Below are 8,086 nucleotides of genomic sequence, written 5' to 3'. Positions count from 1 at the left end.
GAAACGAGAACCTAACGCTTGGCTTTTAGTTTCAAAAGCGAACAGCCAGGTGTAAGATGAAAAAGATTTGGAGGAATACGTGCGTGGTCAAGCAGAGCCAGTTCTCTCCAGAGAAGATTAAATAAAGTTGGACAGACACAAAAGACTTGAAGATCGGCAGAGTTCAGTGAGGCTGAGGACAAGGGACCAGATGAGATGTTAGCAGGGTCAGCTGAAGCAACACTGCCTGTCTCCAGCAGCAGGAAGCTGTGAAGGAAACTGTGTGGGACCTACAGACTCCAGGCTCTATCCATGAGCATCCTTCATCTCCTGCGTGTGGGACCTACAGACTCCAGGCTCTATCCATGAGCATCCTTCATCTCCTACGTGCCATAGGTTTTCTTTCCTTCAGGGAGGTTGCCCATGGGGAACACTTGCCTGTATCCTAAGTCTTTGCCTGGTGTCTTCTTCCTGCTCACTGAGACAGATCCTCCTTTCTGCAGCTTGGGACATGAAGCTGTTAGGAGGGTGACTTTCTAGTTCCTTTAGTTCTTCCCTTAAAATCCTAATGTACTGCCTCTGCACAGAAGAACATCAGGTGTTGGCAGGCCCTCCTCTTCCAGTCGTCAAACTTCAACAGAACTAGTAGGGATCGTGAAGCTATCAGGATATGAGGCTTGATCAATTTACCAAACAATTGCAAGTTAACTAATTCAAATGTATTAATTCTGTAATCCTTTCAGGCCCACATAAGAACCAGAATTATTCATTGCACTTAAAGAAAACTTAGTTCAAATTATTCATACAATTTAGCATTAATTAATGTATTAATTCATTATAGAACCTAATGGACATTGTCAATTTCACCAAATCAATTTGGGATGATATAACTCTAGAATCATTTCTCTTTATTTGCACTCTTTTCTCCTCTCCTGAAGCTAGGATATTAATATCTGATTTACTTAGACAAACTCAGTAAGGGATGGTTGAATTTTCTTTCACTTGAGTATTGGTCTGTGTAGGCTAACTGCTATAAACAATCTCAAAATATAAGTGACTTAGCAAAATGGAAAATTCATTTGTTGGTCATGTAAAATCTAATAGTGATGTTCCTGGTTGATAGGCGCTCTAGGCTTCTCTCTTCAAGGGGTGATTCAGGGACTCAGGATCCTTCCATCCTGTGACTTTACTATCTTTTGACGTCAAGGTCACTGTTATGAGCTGAATTGTGTCTCCCATCCCCTCATTCTTATGTTGAACCCTAAGCCCCAGTACTTCAGAATGTGAGTGTATTTGGAGACAGGGCTTTTAAAGAGGTGGTTAAGTTAAGATGAGGGGCTGTTAGGGCAGCCCTAATCCAAGCTGACTGATGTCCTTATAAGAAGAAAAATTTGGACATATAGGCACTAGGGATGTGCGTGTACAGAGAAAAGACCATGTGAGGGCACAGAGAGAAGGCAGCCGTCTGCAAGCCAAGGAGAGAGGCCTCAGGAGAAACCCTGCCAACACTTTGATCTTGGATTTCTAGCCTGCAGAACCATGAGAAATAAATTCCTGTTGTTTAAGCCACTCAGTCTGGGGTACTTTGTTATGGCAGCCCGAGCAGAAATACAGTCACTTCGTCATTATCCAGAGAACAGATGAAGGAGAGATTGGAGAATCCCCTCTGGGAGCAATCTGTGGCCAGTCTGTCAGTGGTCTGAGTGGAGAATATCTTTCCCATCTATATTCTCTGGCCCAGAATTTAGTCATAAGTGGTGGCAGTGTCATAAGTGTTCACTTATAATTATTCCTTAAATTGCCCATATATGTTTTGGACACACTTTGATACATATGGTGCATATCTAAGTGAAAAAATTAAAAAACAAAAAACTTAGGGAGAAATCATCTCAAAAGTAGTACCCGTTTAATAGAAGATTTAGCTATCTCGTCTTTCCTGGATTTTGTGGATCCTAGATCAGAGAGTCAGGGAGGAAAAATAATCTTCCTGCCTTCTTTTAGGTAAATCTCTCATGGTTTGAAACTTACGTAGTTTTTCTGTTGTTGTTCAATGTTTGCATTTATAATTCAACAATGATTAAGAGAACTGTTTTCATAAAAATAATCCACAAATTATTATTTTTTGTTATTAGAGGACATTAGATCTTTTTTAGAAGAGACTTAGATTGTTTTGATTCTCTATAAAACTATTCTGAAAATAGCCTGCTGCATTTTTTTAACAGAATTCCAATTTTTCCCAATAATTTTTCAAAATAAGTATTGTATTGCTATGTATACTTGTTCCCTCCATTCTTTCTCCTCATCAAAAGGACAACAGTAAAGATGTTAAGAAAAGAATAGTTGACCAAAAGTGTTTCTCACATTTTTGTGCTTGTATTTGGGTCCTGCCATGTCTGTTGGAGAATGGAGGGCTCCTGAGCTCTGAACCATGGTTTCCATTGATGTCTGAGACTGTCACTCTCATTGAGACCCAATCAGAAATATACCATATGTGGAGCAGAATTGTGTGGTAGTAAAGGGCATAGAGTCTGGCTTTGAACCCATCATTTAATAGGTGTGAGACACTGGGCAAGTTACCTACCCTCTCTGTGGCTCAGTTTTCCCATCAGTAAACTAGGGATCATGACAGAACCAACCTCACAGTGTTGCTGTGTGGATGAAATGAGTTAATATATGAAAAGAACTTAAAACAATGTCTGGCATACAGTAAGTGCTACATTAGTGTTGGCTATTATTGTTATTAATACCTAGCAAGGTATTATCATTGCCTATGGATAAAGCTACCATTATTTCTTTGCTTTAGCATCATGCTTTCCAGGAAGGGTAGAAACTATCAACGTGAAGAGAGTTACTGTGTTAATTTAAAAGATGAAGACAATTACAAAAGAGGCCTAAGTGAGAAAAAGAGCACCTGTCTTGGAGAGTCACAAGTCCAGGCATGCTTCCTACCAGGGGCCTCAGAACTCCACTGCCCTGGGAAAGACCCACGCTTAAGACCCATTGTCACAATTGCAGCCACAGATCGTCTTGCCCAGTTCTCCAGACCTGCCCAACTGGAAAGACTGGGCATGGTGTTGCAATTCCCTTCTGAGCCAGAGTGTTGTTATTTTAGCCAGAGAAAGGAACCGTATAATTGGTGAGAAAGACCAAGCTTAATCTTCAAGCAGTTAGAGAAGTCTGGAGATCTGAGAGGGCAGAACATCGAGGAAGTTGCCAAGTATGTGTGGGAGTGTCCATGACTCAAATTCTGGGGCTGAGTCAGAATAAAACTTATTTCTGGAAGTAGGTGAATGAGATTGGGGGGAGGCGGAAGACATAACTATTCACGATGTGATCTTCTCTTCTTTGACTTTTCACAAAGAATTCTTGCAGGTTCTGGCGGGTCACATCCAGAAGACTGAAGGCTTAAGGACACCCTGTCCTTGCCAACCTCCCAGCTCTCATTTCATGCTCAGGAGAAGGTTCTCTCACTTCTCCTCTCCTCTGACACCATCATGGGGTGAGCCACCTCAGCCGGCCAATGAAATATTGAACCAGACGAACTTTCCAAATGTGGTTGAATTCGGAATGGGTTGGGTGCGGGGGGCAGTAATCAAAGGCCTTATACATGAGGTGATGCGATAGTGGCCCCCTAAAGCAGAAATCCTTCTTAAAGCAAACTGTCTTGAATTTAACTGAACAGAGAGCAGACACATAACTGTTAGGCCCTAACACTGCATTGCTGTGTCTCTGAACTTGAGCAAATTGGTTTTAAGTTTCAAAATCTCAATATTCTCATTTGAAAAATAGATACTGTGAAATCTACTGAACTATTTGGATTCAAGGCAAATTTTCTAGTTCCAGAGGTGGAAGTAGAAGCAAACTCTTTTTCCTTCAAGTCAATGGGGCTTTACACAGAGAAGCCAGCTGCATGGGGAACGAGTCAAATAAGAAACGAACTTTAAGGCTGCCTCTGGTCTCTCTTAGTGCAAAAAGAAAGAAAGACGGGAGAAAGAGTCTCCAGTTTTCTCCAGTTACGACCGTATTGCACAAGTGCCTCAGGGAAGTGGAGGGGGCGCTGTCTCAGCAGCTTACTGGTATCTGAGATAACCGACTTCTGAACCCAGTTAGCTCACAACACTTCTGATAGCAAGCATGTGGGAGTTTTTTTCCCACACCCAGCAATTCTCCAATTCTCCGGATTCAATTCAATTCTGACACTACCTCCCTGGAGTTAGGGCAGACCCCACAGATTAAGGACTCAGTCCCACAAGACGCCCCTCACAAGACTGACTGGCTATAAGTCAGGGGTTCCCTTAACTCCCTCCTCAGGTTGGATAATTGCTAAAATGGCTCATGGAACTCAGGAAAACACTTTTCTCACATTTAGCAGTGTATTATAAAGAATACACCTCAGGAGCAGTCCAACGGAGGAGATGTACCGGGCAAGGTGTGCGGGACGGGGAGCAGAGCTCCCATGCCCTCTTGGGGCCCATCATCCTCTCAGCACCTCGATGTGTTCAACAACCCAGGAGCTCCTGAGTCCCGTTGCTTAGGGATTTTTATGGAGGTTCCATTGTGTAGGCATGATTAATGAAATCATCGGCCGTTGGTGATTGAACTCAATCTCTAACCGGTCTCCTCTCCCTCAGGGGGTGGAGCTGAGAGTTCCACGCTGCAAATCCTGCCTTGGCTTTCTGGAGACCAGCCCCAGCCTGAAGTGATCTAGGGAACCTCCCAGCCCCCAGTCATCTCATTAGCAAACAAAAAGACACTCTTATCTCTCCAGAGATTTCAAGGGTGTTAGAAGCTCTGTGTGAGGAACCAGGGACTAAGACCAAATATACATTTCTTATTGTATCACCCCAATCCTATCAGAAGAGCAATAACCTTTCTGCAAACGGATCTCTGCAGGGACGGTTGCCATGGGGAAGGTGAGACTGTATGTCCTGACATATTGAGGTACCCTGGAGAGATGGGCAGACGGTCCTTTCTAGAGGCCAGTGAGGTGTGGTCCTGACTCTTACTGAAGTGGCTAGGCATCAGGGCTTGGGATTCCACCAGAGGAATAAAAGAATAAAGTCCAGTCATGCTCCTCTGATAATTCTAACCCAGCCACTGAGATTCAGTTCAAACTCTGTTATTCTCAAGTTGCATTAGCCTGTTTATGTTTAAGGCCTATGGTTTCAACAAATTTAGGGGCATACTGATGACTGAAAAGAAAGCCTCGTACATACAAGGTGGCTTACGTCAAGTGTCTTTGCTCATAAACCTACCTTGCAAGGTCGCTGTGAGGATGAAAGGTTATGTGAAATAACTTATCAAGGTTCTAAACACAGTGTCTACTACATTAGGTGCTGGGAGGTGAATAAGACGCACACAGTCGCTGTCCTCATGATCCTTAGGTCTACTGAGAAAATGGAAAAATAAATAGGCCATTTCACTCGAGTTCTAATTGACTAGGGATGCAGTGCAGAGCTGGTGGAGGAGCCCCTAGAAATTCTATGCAAAATTAAGCTAAGTGAGTACACCTTATTTTGCAAAGGTTTAAATCCAAAGGTTTGTTTAAATTCTTAAAGGTATCCACAGCTCAAAAAAGTTTAATAACAGTTCTCTAGGAGTAGATGTGAGGCACCCCTGAATTATCTTATGAAATATAGTTTTCTCCTGTGCTTTCCAATACTTGTCATGAAGCTGACATTATGTTTTATAAAAGCCTTTGATGAAACTATAGACTAATTTCACTTATGGATATAGATGTAAAAATTCTAAATAAAGGGGCTGGCCCTGTGGCTGAGTGGTTAAGTCTGTGCGCTCCACTGCAGGCGGCCCAGTGTTTCGTTGGTTCGAATCCTGGGCACGGACATGGCACTGCTCATCAAACCACTCTGAGGCAGCGTCCCACATGCTACAACTAGAAGGACCCACAACGAAGAATATGCAACTATGTACTGGGGGGCTTTGGGAAGAAAAAGGAAAAAATAAAATCTTTAAAAAAAAAATTCTAAATAAAATATTCACAAATCAAATGCAGTATTGCGTCAGAAGAGTAGCATACCAAGATTAAGTTAGGTTTATTCTGGAATGCAAGAATTGTTCCACGGTTAAAAAAATCTGTAAGTAATAATTCACTACAGTAACGAATGAAAAGGAAACCCCACAATACTAATAGGTATTCGAAAGGCTCATGATAATTTAGTATCCATTTCAGAAAAAAAAGCTACTTAAATATGGTATGATTTACCAAAACACAAAGGAAAACATCATATCAGGTTATAGTTCAAGAGAAGTCATTTGAATTAAAATCAGGAATATGACAGGTACATCTGTTATTTCAACTTATTTATTACTTCTACACCACTTTGGAGGGTCTAGCTACTGCAATAGAAGATTAAATAATCTGTATAACTATTGGAAAAGAAAAGGTAATATTAGAATTAATAACTGAATTCAGTAAGTCATTTGGACTTTTTAGTTGTTGTCCCTTTACCTTTATTTATTTATTGAATAATATTACATTTTAATATAAACATAAGTTTTGTATTTTTATGCCAACAAACTTAATAATCTTTTCCTTTAAAATTTTGGATTGTGTATCCCTGCTGAGAAATGCCTTCTCTACTCAAGACTGTCTACAAATTTCCCCATGACTTCTTCTAATTGTTTCACGGTTTTCATGTTTAAACTTTTGAATTGTCTGGAATCTCCTTTGGCTTAAGGAGCAAACTTGGGATCCAGATTTATTTATCTTCAAAATGGTTGTCCCAACACCGTTTATTAAATGATGGTTTTTCCACCCTTGATTTGAATGCCAACCTGACTACAAGATACATTCTGGAATGTAGTTCGGTCTGTTTCTGGAATCTGTACTACTGTCTATTCCTTTTGCAGTTCCAAGCTATTTTTATTATTGTAACTGTGTTTTATATTTTAATACTTGGAAGAATGAGTTTCTAGAGAGAATCTTCGAATGGTGAAGGGGAGGTGAGGCAGAGAGGTTAGTGATACTACAGGAGAAAGGTGATATTTAGAGGGAAGAACCCTGAACCGGGGCGGGGGAAGGGAATGGATGGTTTCCTGAGCCAGTTTCAGGCGTCAGTGTTGGCCGCGAGGAAGGGCACCTCCAAAACCGAGGAGACAGAGGAGGGAAGAACGGTGGCAGGCTCACAGCCCTTCTAGGGGAGACCACCTCTCACTTTGTTCCCGACGCTGTGGCAATCTTAGGCAGCCACGTTTTGTGCTTGTGATTCCGTGTCCATCCCAACCATTCCTAATTACATTACGGAGACTCCAGCAAGGCGCCATTTTGGAAGTTAACAGTCAACCTGTGAAATGATGGGATACGAAGAGCTCTGTCCCAACGTGGGCGCGCTAACTCGATCGGAATCTCCAGTGTGTTGATTTGCTTAAGAGTCGCCTTCTAGTTCCAGATTCTCTTCACAGAGAAAACATAGACTTACAGCACGCATAACAAAGTAAGTTGTAATGTCCCCTCTCTTCCTCCCTGGACCCAGAGGGAGTAAAGGAGAGTAGAGTTCTTGTCCAAAAGCAAATCAAGAATTGGAATTTCTTACCACCGTGATCAGGGTCCAGCGGTCACTCACCGCAGAGGAAGGGATGGGGCTGCTGTTTCCTCCGAGGCTTCTGGTCCTGCAGGACACTGGGTCTTGTCTCATCTAATTAGGGAGAAGCGGCAAGTTCACCCAGGCTGTCTGAGCAGGGCCAACAACCTCCAGGGGTGAGAGGATGTCCTGTTACTCCAGACTGCCCCAGGACAGAAGACCACAGAACCTTCTTGTTGTGGGGATAGCCAACTAGCTTGACATGAGTAACACACTTGTCTTTTGAGGATAAACAGCTCAGAGCCAATGAAACATAACATGCGCACCTAAAATTCCGCCTGCTGCTCTGTACTCGAATGTCATCAACCTGGTTTAGACTGAAGGCTTTAATGAATTTAAGAGAACAGTCTCTGCTGTTAAAGGAAGAGAGTTTCTTTACAAAATGGAGTCTGCTTTTTGGGGTGCAGACCCCCAAAGGGAATTCCCCTGGGGACCCTACCAATTTATGAGTTAATGGTGTTCAGTCTGTGGTCTTCACCTATTTGGAGGGTATGCAAAGGCTTTCC

Source organism: Equus asinus, chromosome 7 (genome assembly GCF_041296235.1).
Source record: "Equus asinus isolate D_3611 breed Donkey chromosome 7, EquAss-T2T_v2, whole genome shotgun sequence".
Lineage (NCBI taxonomy): Eukaryota > Metazoa > Chordata > Mammalia > Perissodactyla > Equidae > Equus > Equus asinus.
Note: the sequence above shows the minus strand (reverse complement) of the source record.